The sequence below is a fragment of the Typopeltis vanoorti genome, chromosome 19 (genome assembly GCF_054136105.1).
Source record: "Typopeltis vanoorti isolate ZY-2024b chromosome 19, IOZ_Tvanoo_1.0, whole genome shotgun sequence".
Classification (NCBI taxonomy): Eukaryota; Metazoa; Arthropoda; class Arachnida; order Uropygi; family Thelyphonidae; genus Typopeltis; species Typopeltis vanoorti.
This window is the reverse complement of record NC_143567.1, coordinates 100,299,048-100,314,392: the sequence shown is the minus strand read 5'-3', so window position 1 is coordinate 100,314,392 and position 15,345 is coordinate 100,299,048.

Here is a 15,345-nt window from a genome sequence, read left to right as displayed (position 1 = left end):
CTGGCTTAGCAAGGAGGGCCTGCTGGAGGATCCTGTCTTGTGGCAATCTGACCAGGTGCTCATACCAACGTAACTGTATCTCACGGAGAAGCCACGGTTGAGTATTGAGGGTTTCCCGAATTGCAGAGCTTCCAACTCTTTCGAAGCTTGTAAGCTCCGCAACCCCTCCAAGGAATCTCATTTCAGCCGCTTGGATTTTTGTCCGCATTCTTTCGGTCATTACCGAACTCTCATGACCATAGATGAGTATTGGGACATAGACTGTATTGAAGACAGCCAGCTTTGCCTTCTTGCTTAACTCTCGCTTCATAAGGTTGGATGTATTTCCGACTATCGTATACACGAGAAGAGATGGGGTATGTTATATGCCGATAAGAGGTCTAGGTATTGTTCTGTGTTGTTATTTATGTTCCTAATGTTTATGTTCATGTCTTCTATTATTGTCAAGTATTCTGAGGCACCTACTTCCGTGGCTGAAAGCCATCTGATTAGTTATTCTAGGAATTTTGTGGTGTTTAATTTCGGTAGTCTGTATATTGCGTTTAATATCAAGTTTTCTTGTTTGATGTTTTTAATTTCGATGCCTATGTTTTCTGCGTATTCTAATTTATAATTTATTTCTGTTACTTCTAGTTTATGTTTGGTGAATATTATTATACCATCGCCTCGTTTTGTTTGTCTGCAGTGTTTGTGTTGTTGGAAGTGTGGCATTTGGTAGGAGGATGCCTCTTCGTTTGTCGTAGATACTTCAGTCAGTACTAAAATATCTATGTCTTCTATATCTTTCTTCAGATAAGCTTGAAGAGTCAGCCAGTATTTTTGAATGCTGCTGATGTTCATGTGGAGAATAGATAGTCATTTTTTTTGGGAGGGGGGGATTGTCACTTGTTTCCGTTCTGGAATTGATTTCAGAATGTGGCAATTATCACGTTCTGGGGTGATTACGTCTGCTTGATGATCTACATTCATGTTGCTGTGCTATTCCTTCTTTACGAGTTGTCCATATTCCTTTCAATGTGGCAGTCTGTTGAGGTCTTATACGGAATTTATTTCGATTGGTTTTACGTCTTGTGTCTTTCTAAGGAATAGTTTTCTGTCTCTTATCCATATAAACTGATAATTACCTTCTGTTTTTACTTTCCTTGCTTGGAAGAATAGTTTCTGTTAATATTGCTTTAAGTATTCTGACAAGTATTTTGGGGTATTGTCGTGGTCTCCTTTCAGATCCATGACTATTGGTTTTTTAATCCTGCTAGCTTTTATAAGTGTAGTTTGTTGGGCTGTTGGTGAGTCGCACTACGACGTGAGAAGGACGGGACATATTTTCTCTTTTCTTTTTTTTTTTTTTTCTTGTGGTAACCGATGTAACGACTGGATATCTTTTGATTCAACAGGAGCAACAATTTTTTGGCTTAGTTGTATTACGATGTCTCTTAGATGTTCCGTTGCAATTTCTGGCAGACAATCTATGATTAGATAATTTTTATACTGCTGTTTGTTGAAGAGTTCGTACTGTTGCTTTAAAGAGTTTAGTTCTTGTCGTAGTTCCGTTGTCTCTTTTATTAGATTATGCTGTCTTTCCGTTAGCTCTTTAACGCAGTTTTTAATTCCTCTAACTGTCTGTAATACATCTTCTATTGAGTTATTAATAAATTTAATAAATTCCCATATTAGTTGCATTTTTCGGTAATCTGTAAGGTATGTTTTGAAATAGTTCTCCAACCAAGTTGATTAAACTCTCTTTTAGGTTTTGTAATCTATTTTCAAGTAATGCATTTAAAATCGGCTCACCTATGTTTCCGTTGTTGTTTTATTTGTTTTTAATTCCCTCTGTTGTTGATAGTTGTTTACTGCCTGGGGTTGTTTTCTGCATTAGCTGGTTTCCGCCTGTGGTCGAAGGCGACATTCCTTTGTTGCCATGCAATGCGGTCACTTCCACTCTTTACGATTCTTGGTGATTTTCGCTGCCAAGTGGCCTCCAACAATCCCAATCATAGAAAATGTATGTTTCTCTGGCAGTTCCTACATGTTACGTGGTTTCTTCCCCCGTTAAGTCTTCATGGCATTTGAAGCACTTCATATTTCTTGTTTGACGATCTTGCTAATAAATTCCTAACATGGCGTCTTCCTTTGTTCCCTTCTCGCGTAGTTGACAAACGTATACTTCGAAGTTTGAATACTTATAATATACTTATTACTTAACAGATACTTACAGTTTTTTACATCGATATGCTCGTCTTGAAGAACGGAATTCACTGATATTCTTTAAAGTTTAATTCACACGAAAAAATCTACTTTGCAACTTAAAATATGGAAGCATCGAAATAGCGTACAAGCAACCGCTTGCTGCTAAAGTGCCCTCTCTATAATAATAATAAATATAATATATAATTCCTCTATATAATAATAATAATAATAATAATAATAATAATAATAATAATAATAATAATAATAATAATAATAATAGAAACATGTAAACATTTCTGTAGGCTGTTGTTCTCTTTTGGGCTGCCAATCATAATTTTGTTACAGTTCATCAAAAGTGTATTTAAAAAGACAGACGGTTTCGTCGCCGTCACATTGTAATCCAGCTTAGACAGCTGGATTACAATGCTCTATCTTCAGTTGTTCTCCAGCTGTTGTGTCTGTTTTGCCTAGCGGTACCCTAGTTTCTTACCAAGTGCAATGCCGACATATACTCCTTATGACCACAGCTGATTCGCATTCCTCAAGGTATTTCCGTGTTCTTGTAATTTGACCTGTGCTAAGATACTGATGATATAACGAAATCACTTTCTGGAAATCTCCAAGGACAAAATTCTCTATTCCTTGGAGGGGAAAAAGGTAAATAATAAAATTGCCTTTTAATTATTTAAAAATTGTCCAGAATGGGGAGGATATCAGATATTAAACCACTTCCTTTTCTTCGTCACGAATTACTAGAAGAACACATGACATTCGACGTTTTTCACCAATTAGTATTTCTCATCATTCTTATTTTCTAGATCCTAATGTCTTTTCTTAAATCCACTCAGAGAGAGAGAGAGAGAGAGAGAGAGACTTTATAGCTGAGTTGATTTCAATAATCATCCAGTTTTGGTTTAACAGAATGCCTTCTAAGACGCAAAGAACATTCATCCGGCTTGCTGAAGGTGAGAAAGCCAGTCTGATTATAAACGTTGCGTTTTCTCTCTCCCACTCTATCTCCATCTATCTATTTAGCTATCTCAAAAATCCGGAATTTTTGAGATAGCTATTTTTTATCCCACCAAAAACATAAACCTGCCAGAAGAACAGATAATTTACAGACAGGAGATTACACAAATATGCACTCTACTCCTTCGGATCTAGTTTCGAATCTCTGCACGGGCGATGAGTGTGCCAGAAAGAATAAAACCGAACAGAAAACGTGGAGAAATTCCATGAAAAGTTGGCGTTTTTATTTCCTGATTACGTTAGACAGCAATTGGTAATCTCACTCTCGTTGAGTATTAATTCCCAAAATATTCCAAAATTGTGTAATTTTCTCACATTAGAATATTTCGAAATCAGATACTTCTATCCTACTGTTTTCTCTTCTTCTTCTCACTTTAAGATTAAGATTTTTCTTTTGCTAAACTTCAATATAAATAATCTGTGATATCGCTTTTTATCCTCGCTGCTAATTGCTCTTTTATATTTGGTTTCCAATTTCTTGTAATTTGACTATTCGTTTGGAATCCAGCTATCGATTTGCATCACCCTTTTGTCTTATATCTTTGATATCCATTCATTAAATTGATTTAGTTTTGTGGGGTTCCCTCCCAAGAAAGGTTATTAAAACCTATGATACATTTGTACCTTGCGTGGGTTAAAGATTTTGTTTTTGTTGTTGTTGTCATTTTTATCCATTTTATTGTAATTTATTTATTTATTTTTGAGTAATTCGTAATTGTAACTGAATTTGTTAATAAATATTTCCATTTCACTGATTATTTTCTTAGCATCTTCAGTTCACATATAGCATTATTTGTCATAATTTTAATGTTTCTATTCTTGTTTCATATGCATGCAAACTGTGGATATTTCAGTTATTCTGGATAACCAGAAGGAGTTTGGCATTGGGTCACTTTAATCTGTAGCCTCAGTTTACATTTCAATAGCTCTGCTAATATCATCATGCCCTTCGATATATAGAAGATAATCCAATTTTTAGAAAATAATCTCCTCTGACTATTGCAGATGTGTGCGAATTTCGAAGGCACTATTAAATTTCCAGTTCAGTCTTCACCGTCTACATACTCCAAGATGCATACCGACAAGCGGCATAATTAATATAATTAAGATAAATTACCAGATTTATTTAATTAATCTTGAAGCATACTTGATTTTAAATTATTTTTTAATTCACTCAATTTAGCCCGCACACTGGCTAAATTGCGTAGATTTCAAACAAAAATTCTGTTTAATCACAAGATTACTTTTCGAGTGTATTTTTTTTATATATTGCTACCATCGAGAGGCGTAGCTAGAGGGAGGTGAAGGGGGCCGTCCGTCCCGGGTAGTACTTTGAACTTTTTTGAATTTTTTCAGTTAATTCTAAAATACAGCCTCGAGAACTCAGTTCCAAATATTGTAATACTACTGAGAATTTTCCTCACAATTGCTGTAAGTGCTGCTAGTTGTGAGAGTAGTTTTTCTAAATAAAACTGATTAAAAATTACCTACATTACTGTGAAATAGACTTCGCCAATGTCATCGACGATTTTGATAACAGAAAAGCAAGAAAAATAGCATTTTAGAATGTTCGAATTAAATGTTTACTTAAGAAATAAACATTATGTTTTAATTTAATTCCAATACGTCGTTGTGACTTTTTGTATTTTTGATGTGTATTGAGAAGGCTGCAAACTCAGGGATCACCCTGGGCGACAAAAGCTCTAGCTACACCACTGCCACCATCTTCAAGCATCACCTCTCTGTTAGTTTTGACGACTTTTTTTTTTTTTTTTTGTGCAGCAAAAATTATTAAATCAGTTTCGCTTCGTTCTCGCTCTACGATACTATAAATCAATTTCCTACGAAGCAATCATAGGGTTGTCTTCGAGGAAGAATTGGTACAGATTAGAAAGATGCGAATTTACGATTCACAGAGCACAGATGAATTTACAGACAGTTTCTGACGGCAAGATCACAGCTGGCTTCCATGAATATTAGTGCTTATTTTAAATTTTGATTAATTATATTTTATTTTTAGTTAAAGACCACATGATCAGAATTACTATTAAATCGATGGCATTTGTTGTGCGGCCGCTTTCCAACCAGTAGGTCGTGATTAAATTACAATTCGGCGATGGATGTCTGGAATGTCGTTTGGCATCACATGAAATTCATTGCCGGTTGGAGACTGCCACCAGGAAGCGAAGGTATCACACATAATACCTCACATCAGGTCAATGTAACCTGAACAAAAGTGGTACGAAAAAAGACGGTCCATGTTTAGTTTATAAAAAATGGTTCTCTGTTATCTAACCCTGGTTTACCGCCTTACTTGGCATTTATAGGGAATTATTCCGAAGAAAATCACATATTTCCTCCTGGGTAGGGTAGGGTAACTCCTATGTGAATTGCGACAGGAATCATGTGTTCTGAGGTAGTAATAAACCGTACATGTAAAGAGCAAGGAAATCTTCCCTCGGCAATTAGTAATCTTTCTTGCTATATCTCAGTCTGATCTATAATTAGGAACATTATTGCTTCTTGGTTTCATCAAAAACGTTAAGATTAATTTGGTTACCATGATTGTTGGTTATACACTATGTTGACAAAAGTATTTGGACACTTACTTTTGGTGGCCTTTTTCCAATTATTTACGCTGAAGGAATGGTGTGCAAAGATTGCACCCCACATCACTCCACCACCAGTCCAAACGTTGTTTGGACTGGTGGTGGGGTGGTGTGATGTGTGGCTTCTTCGCAGCAGTTCTACCTTGGTAACCTAAGTCATGCATCTCTATCCGTAGCGTTCTTGTGCTGGCAGATGTCCCTGCAGCCTTTTCTAGGTTGATTACGAGGTCCACCGCTGATGACTTATGGGATGCTCCAACATTTCCAGACAGAGCTCGTCGATCTCGGTCAGTAGATGTCGCTAGTATTCCAGGCGTTTTTCTGATGTGGTGGCACCATCAACTCTCCATCTGCGACAACATAAGTCACTGTGCATTTCCGTATACTGAGACGGGTAGCAATGTCACAGACAGAAAGACCACTGATATGACATCCAACTACCATCCCACATTTGAAATCTCTCATTTCAGCTGAATGTCGTATCTCGATATCGAGTACAGAGCAAAACATGCAGCAAATCCCACTTTTTATTACATGATGTACTGAGATAGTCCTTGAATATTTGCATGCGGTAAGATCCGAAATTTGCATTGCACGTAAGGTGTTTAAATACTTTTGTCGACGTAGCATAATCGACTGGAACAAGTAATTCAAGTAATAAAATATATAATTATAGCAGACTGTGACATACTTGGTAACTTGCAGTTCTCTGTCCAGGTTATGTACACTCCATGAATACAATTTCTGACCAAATAAAAAAGAGCTCTCCCCCAAGAGGCTGCGGGTTGGAATCCCGGCATGGATATTTGTGATTTTCCTAACTCTGTGCGGAAAGGGCATCTGCAATCCCACCATCGTCTAGCAGAAGACTTCACTCCAATAACCCACTGAGGTACTCGAATGACCATATGCTGTCAAAATGACGTGACATGCGAATAATTAAGAAGGAAATTAGATTGAAGCATATCAAACGAAACTCAAGAACAGTAATTCGGTAGTTTATTAATGCAGAATGTCTTCTTACTTCCAGAACTGAGTGTCTATGACTTGCATTTGTTCTATAAAGCGAAATTTCGTGTTGTAAGACGGATATTTTAGGAACTCCAGGAATCCATATCACAGCAGACAATGAGGAATACAATCCCAAAGGAAAATTATAAGCAGCGTTTTCAACAAAGCCAGAAACTAAGTGCGATGTATATATTCACAAATAGCTATAAAAATGAAAGATAGCAAACTTACTCTGTTTTCCAACAAAACTGGAAATTTCTGGCAATATGTCCCATGTATCAGTGATTTTTCCTGAAAAAAAAGGTGCGTACTCACCATGAAGATGTTATTACAGCAACTTTCACACCATTAGCATATCCTCCGATATACCATCGTCGTCCCTAGATCGCTTCTTGCTTTTGGTATCAACTGTAGAATGACGATCTCGAAGCAGCCATGAGTCCTCATATATGCTAGGATTAGGATTGAACTGAGTGAGAGGAGGTCCTACTATCCTGAAGAACATCAGTGCAGAAGTTGTCCGTACAAGCAGAGATGACCTAGATGAAGTTACTATAAGGTTCATCTGAGAGAAATTCCTTTCAAATTCACTGGAAGATATTGCAATTGTGCCCAAAATGTGCTTTAGAGGAAGTAGTACGTCGAGGACTTTATTTTCTGGAGGATATTCACGCAGAAGTGTCTAACATTCGGGCCAATCATTATCAGAATCCGCTTCCTTTTGATCTTAGGTCTTGGTTTCGTGATCCTCTTCACCAAGTATATTTTCAGTGCTAGTTTTCTGTTTTACAAGATCACAAGTAGATTCAACGATTTCTGCTCCTTCAGACTTCTTTTATTTTTAATCATTGGCATAAAGTATCTTATGCCAATGTACAATGTACAACACCTGCCTTTTGCAGAGTGAATATAGAACTGATAAGCTGATGTTGAAAGCAATCGGAGGAGAACACAACTTCCTGTTTCCGGTTGCGTACCAACCAATGAAACAGGAAAGCAGGGCACCAACTTCAAAATTGAAAATTAAATTCGTGAACACAGTACCATCTATCGGAATATTTATAATACATTTTGCTGTCAATAAATCGCAAGTTTTCAAAATCTTAAGAAAAAAGGTGCCGGTGCTGCGTACCGCCAGAGAAAAAGCATTGCATTTATCACTTGTTTTGTGTAATCGCTTTCCAGGGATTCTTGTTGCTCATAATAATGTCTAAGAATTATCAGTGCTTTAGAAAAGACGGATTGCAGACGCAATCTAGCATGCGATGGAAGAACGTTTCTAAAATAATTAAAGAAAATAAGTTTTCCAGTTATCCTAATTTCTTTATGACAGGTGTTAGATGTGTTGCACAACAACAGATGATTAGCAGTGGTGCTTCATGTCTCTTTGTATCAGTGCGGTGGAACTGCGTTACTAGAACAAATGTCTCTGAAGATTTCTGGCAGACAACCGAAAAGAGTGTGGTAATGCGTAGAAATCAAGGAAACTTCCATTGATCTGTTCAATCTTTTGATGCGATTGGTCCAAAAGAGGATCTTGTAGAGTTGAAAAATTGACAAGATGTTGGTTTTAACTGGAGATCTGTTGTACAACTTGTTGCTGAGTCCTGCATGCTGTCTGTGGAATGTCAACGTAAGTTAATTCGATTTATTGAGCGTTTTGTACATTAGGAAAGATAATCTATTTATTTTGTTCATTTTAATACTCGGACGATAGTTTCTTTTTGTCAAACTGTAGTTTCCTTTAACCTGGTAATTTCTTGTGTTGTCTCGTATTTGGAATAAGAAATTTAAACATCCTATTTAAATTTTATGAGAAAAATGTGGGAATAAGTCGTTCCGCTTTCCTTTGTTTGCAAAGATAGAAAAATCCTCAAAAAAATCCTCTTTCTGAACTTTTGGAATACAATCACAAAAGTGAAATCTCTTTGGGTAGCAGACAGCAAATATTCCCCCTCCCCTAGCACGAATGCAATTCCAGAAATGGGGTGTGTGAAGAAGGAAAGAATGAATCTCTTTTTAGGAAGTGAGATAAGTGGACATCATGAGTTCATCTCTTTATGGACATGAGTCGACAGCACTTAAACAACAACAACAGGAATTAGAGAAACTCATTGCGTACTTCCTTAATGCAAGAAAGATTTTCTTAAGTTTAGGCGTATTTTAATAAAATTTCTTGATAAAGCTTCCTCCTGTTAATAAATACTGATGTGCTACAACTCTAAAAGCTAACCATTTGCTTACGACCAGTCCATTTCCATTCTCTTCTCTCTGTCCACTGATGCGTCATGTTGTAAAGGGGTGTGCTGGACAGGAGGAGCATTTGCTACAACCCTTTTTGTTGGAGAGTGAATATTCTAACCCGGGCCAGCACACCTTATTGGCTCTGCAGTCCAAGAGCTGCTGTTTCGAATTTCAGCCTCAGCATCAGTGTTCATAATGTATGTATGTATGTATGTGTGTATATATATATATTTGTTCAAGAGAGAAGGACAGGCGCTGCCATTTCGTGGTCCCCTAACCCTAACACATTAAATTATTTGTCTGAAATAGTGCAGATTCGGATCGATTTTCTTGCGTTTAAGGTACGAGTATCCCAAGTTTCCTAATAAAAAAGCCTTTTGGCTGTGCTGAGATGAACTAATATGAGGTACCGGTGGAAGACGAAGAAAGGCTTAAGAAAAAGTTTCTTTAGTCTTCGCTTGGAATTGAAGTGAGAAGAGTTTTCTGCGTGCGTCTCGTTTTTCAGTGTTCGCATTCGCCAACAGTTGAAAGCACAAAAGTACTGGATTTGTATAATAAGTAACGATCATTACTACTTCATTCATTTATTATTTCATGATTTCATAATTTCAATTTTAGATTATTCTTTCATCGTACAAATTTGTGATTCCAATTAAGTTTTGTACCAAAACTTGATTATTATTAAGTTTTGGTACATTATATAAGAAAGAAAGTAACACATCATTTCTTCGATCATTGCTTATTGAATGGTTACAAATGTGAAGTTAAAAATATAATCAAAGCTCCTGACATTCTATTCCTATCTTTAAAGTATTCACGTGTTATAATGCGGTGCATCACAATGATTCAAACAACTATTTGGAGCGGATATAACATTTAAAGGACTTAACTGTTTCGTAAGAAATCCAAGTGGCTTTGAGGATGGAGAAATGAGTCTCTGTATTATATTGCAGAGAGAGGAAAATTACGAAACGTGACTAATTATCTAAATATAACTTTTTATATAAAAATACACAACTGGTTGAGAAATAGCTAAATTTTTTTTCACGAATTTCTCAAATATTTTTCTTATTTTGCAAAATTTTGTATTATTTTGTTTCGTTTTCAATTTATTTACAAATTTCAATTATTTATCCATAATTTTTAATTCTTTCTTTTTTTTTTCAAATTTTATTTATTTCTTATTTGTTATTTTATCTCATAATTTTTCAATTTTAGCTATTTTATTTATAATTTTTGTTGTATTTCACAATTTTATTTTATTTCCAATGTTTAAATTTATCATAAAATTTCATTATATTTTTATTTTAGCTTTAATTTTTATTTACTATTTTATTCCAGATAGAATGAGACCACTTGAGTAATTTCCAGAATACTTCAGAAACTAAGTATTCGAAGAAGTTTATGATTTTTAATGATAGATGGCAGCATATATGTTCAAGTCTTTACTTTCCATAATACACGGGTCTTTTTTTTTTCTAATTTTTTTGTCTTCGTAAAGTATATCTCAAGTAAAGTAAATTAATATTAGGAAAAATTTTAGAAGAATGAAAAAGATTTTATCATAGAATGAAAATATGTGAACTGAATGAAGAGTATTTGAAAAAATAGTATTTCCTGTATTTGATGAAAATAAAGGAAATTCGCCTCACAGAAATGTAGCAAGTGTTATAAATTTCAAGAAAAAATACTCTTAAAGAAAAGGCAAGAAAAATGAAGAAATATGTTAACAACAGCGTAAGAAAGAAGCAATTACAGTACCAAAAACATGTTAAACTCCGTGCAATAATTTCCAATGCACATGTCACCAATGCAATCGAGGTGATATTACAATGGGAAGCATAAAATTTATAGAAAAATTCTATGAATGTTAAGCTTGTATAATAGAGCAGTAAGTATAATCAATGCGCAGGTTAATCATGATAATTAGCACATAATTTCGAGAATTTGGAAGAAGTGAAACAGTTATCTCCAATTGTCTTCAGTTCTGACGAAAGTGCAAATTACAGCGTTGTATTAATTTGTATTGTACGATTCAAACCCACAGCCGTCTTGGTTGGAGACTCGACTTGTATCCAGTGGTGTCCAGACAAGCGGATATCTCATTTCTACTGTATATAAAAGGGCCTATGGAATACAAAGTTTGATTTGCACGAACAAAAAAGGAAATACGAATTATATTTTCTCAGTCGACGACCACAGAAATTAAGAATTTTACCAGCTTCATATTAAGCAAAAGAAATGAGGATTCTTTTTATTGCATCCCAGTCGTTAGAGTGTGTCCTTAGCTGTAGAACCTGAATACGTGAATGCATTTAATAGAATATGGATTTGATACAAGTAAGAGAAAGTGCAAAAAAGCGAAATAAATGTCGCTGGGCAATCTTATTGAGGCAAATTATATCGCTACTTCCGTTTACGTGTCAGATTATTGCTGTTAGTGAGTTGGGTGGCAAAGCACATTCTTTTTGTGTGTATTATTGTAGAAAACGAATGTTTGTTTTGTTATAATAATAATAATAATAATAATAATAATATTTTTAATAGTAATAGCAATTTATTAATTGCTAAAATATTTACACATACAATAGACATCTTGAGTGACATTGCACCTTATAATTTTACAGAATTCAGCACTAATTGCTGCATTTTCTACATTCGATTTCAACTAAAATTTTTAATAGTATTTTTTGCCTCTATATTATGTATTTACAACACATGTTCTTCTAATGTTAAAAATGAAGATTATTCAGAATTTTTTGTATAATAATTTTTTTGTTTATATAATTTTTTGATTATAACATCTTTTTTTGTGTTAATAATGTGTTTATAACACTTTTTGTGTTAATATTAATATGTTAATAATAGTCACTACAGATGGTAATTTATAGTTTGCAATTGAACAAGATTATATTTTTAGCAGTATTTATAGTATAACAATATCTCATATTTTGCCATTTTTGCTTTTAATATATTTTAGCACTGTAACTACAGGACTACAACGTAATAAATAATAATAATAATAATAATAATTATTATTATTATTATTATAATTGCTAAAAATTACTAACATATTTATTGATTGCAAAAATATTTATACGTATAATAAACATCATTGCACCTTATAATTTTAGGGAGTTCAGCACTAAATGCTGCAATTCTTACATTTAATTTAAGTTAAAATTTTTTTAATAATACTTTTTGCCTTTATATTATGTATTTACAACACATGTTCTTCTAATATTAACAATGAAGATTGTACAGAATTTTTTGTATAATTTTTTATTTTTTATTTTATTTTCATTTTATTTATTTATTTTTTAAGTTTGAGAAAGAGTGATTATACAAACAAATTTCTGCATTTGCTTATAAGGATTTGCTTGAAAATGAGTGAGGCAAGATAATTCCACCTACTTCGAAGCTTAACTTTGGTTTATTAACTTTGTTGGTATATTTTCCAGAGTTCGTTTCTTAATGTTCTGTAGTTATCTACGTGTTTTAACTTTCTTGGTAGGTTGTTGAATTGCGTGGGTATCTAATGTGATCTTACAAAAGAACCGTATGAGTTGTTGAAGGGCGTGGGAATGTAGAGAGTTGTTGTAGGTCGTGTTATACGATGTGTCTCTGTTGTTTCGATAGGTGATGTTGAACTAATTCCTTGTTAATGTCATGTAGTGTTTCAGGTTTTTAATGCTCAGAATACTGTATATCGTCATGTACTTGTCGGATATTGGTTGTTGCGTGTAAGCTATCCAGATCACTGTTGACACGATTTTCCTGTGTAGTGTTTCTAATTTTGTTAGGTGGCTGTTATCAAACATTTGCATAGACTGTTATTCCGTATCTGAGTAGGGATCCGCAGATATCGTGATATAGGAGTTTTTTTATGTTGGGTGGAATAATGTATTTAACTTGGAAGAGTTTTGCTGCGATGATCCGGAGTTTGGTGTGTAGGCATTCTATATGTTTTATCCATTTAAGGTGGGAATCTATATAGAGACCGTGGTATTTTGCGTGTATTACAAGTGTGATTTCGGAATATTGCCAGGTATTTTTGTTGTTAATGCAGCGGTATGTGTGACAATGTATCGATATTGAAGCGGGTGTATGATTCTTGGGTTGTGTATTATCAATATCTGTGTTTTGGTGACGTTGATTAGAACTGCGTTTTGGTGGAAGTATGTTGTGATTTCGTTTAGGTTTTGTTGTGCTTTGCAGAGAGCTATGTTAATGTCTGCGTGGATTGCTATTAGTGTAGTGTCATTTGCGAATTGAAATATTTGACTTCTTATGGATATGTTATGAACATCGTTAATGTATATGTTGCATACAGTGAGTGATAATATGGCACCTTGAGGTACACCATATTTTATTTGTATACTCCGACTGTGACATGTACCTATTTTTGTTACTTGTGTTCTGTTTGAGAGGGAGTTCTTGAACCATGTATGCAGTGTTCCTCTTAAACCTATTGAGTATAGTTTGGTGAGTAGTGTCATGTTCAAATGTGTCAAATGCTTTGGTTAGGTCCAGCAGTATAAGGACGGCATACTTGTTTTTGTCGAGAGCTTTGTTTATTGTGTCGGCGATGTCTTCTAATAAAGTAATGGTGCTTTTTGTTTCCTGAAAGCCGTATTGGTTTTGTGAGATGATATTGTACTTCTGTAAATAGTCTTGTAGTCTGGTCTGTGTTATTTTTTCGAGAATTTTTGAGATGACTGGTAGTGTAGCTATTGGTCTGTAATTCTGAGTATCGTTTCTTTTGCCGTGATTGTATATTGGCGTAATTACTTCAGTTTTTAGTTGTTGTGGAATAATGCCTGTGTCAAATATGTGTTCTCGAGTTTCACAATTATTGGATTTATTTGTTCAAAGTGTGTTATATGGTCTGCGAGTCTTATTTTGTCTATTCCTGGAGTGCTCTTTGGTTGTAGGATTGCTTCTTTCAGTTCCTGTTTTGTTATGTGTGGAAAATACATTGTTTGTTGTGGACTTTGTGTCGATGGTTTTTTGTTGATCGTTGGTAGTTTGTCTTTTTTGAGTTGTGCGATGTTGATTGTGAAAGCATGGTTGAATGAGTCTGCTAGTTCCTCTTGGATGGTGTCCTTCCGAGCGAAGCTTTTTGCAATAAAATCTTGTGCTGTAGTTTTCTTTTTTCGAATTAAGAATTCTTTGAGTGTAGCCCATGTTTGCTTAATGTTGTCATTATATTCCATGAATTTTTGGAAGTAGTAGCGTCTTTTTGCCCTACGAATTTTTGTTGTTAGTTTATTTCTTGTGTTTTTGTATGAGGTTTGTAAATGTGTGTTACTGGGTGACTTTTTAAGTTTTTTTCCATAGATTTTCTTTTACAGTAATAGTATTTAATATGTCGTCATTTATCGCTGGATTGTCGTCTGTTTGTCGCCTCTTTTGTGTAGGTTTTGTTACTCTTTTTTATATTTCTGTGTACTTTAGTTGAAAATTCTCTTATAATGTTACAGGATCGTTTATTTTAAGTAGGGAATTCCAGTCTGTATTTTTTACTTGGTTATCGACAATGCTCTTTAGTATGATCGAGTTTTGACGACTTTTGTGGTCGTGAGAAGGGGGTAGGAAACGTAATAAAACGACGTTGAGACATAATAGTGATCGGCAATTTTGACGTTAATTACTGATGATGTATATGTATATATGGGAGCCCGTATGTTGATATGATCAATGCATGATTGTGTTAGTGAGTTATTGAGTATTTGTTCTCTTAATCGGGACTTAATGGTAGGGTTTATGTTGTACTGGCTTAGTATATCAAGATATGTGTTAGTGGTTGAATAAGCCTGGTCAAGTGTATTTATGTTGATGTGTCCTATTAAGATGAGCCTGTGTGTTGTATGCGGTTCGATGCCGCTTAACCATGTTTGTAACTCGTGAAAAAACTGAGTGGATTATTATCTGGGGGTCTGTATTTTGTGTTTATTGTGTATTTGATACTATTGTGGCTATTTTTGATTGCCGGAATTAGTGTTTCCGCATGTCCGAAGTGAGTTTGGTTTTCTGTCACATTGTATTTTTCTCTTGATAAATGCCACAATGCCACCTCCTCTTTTGTTTGGTCTACAACTTATGTAGATTATGTATGATAATTATTTATGTCGTATGCGTAAATTTCTGTGTCGTTTATTGCAACTTCGGTGAGTATTAGCTCATCTATGTTTATCATGGTACAATAATAATAATAATAATAGTAACAATAATATATATATATATATATATATATATATATATA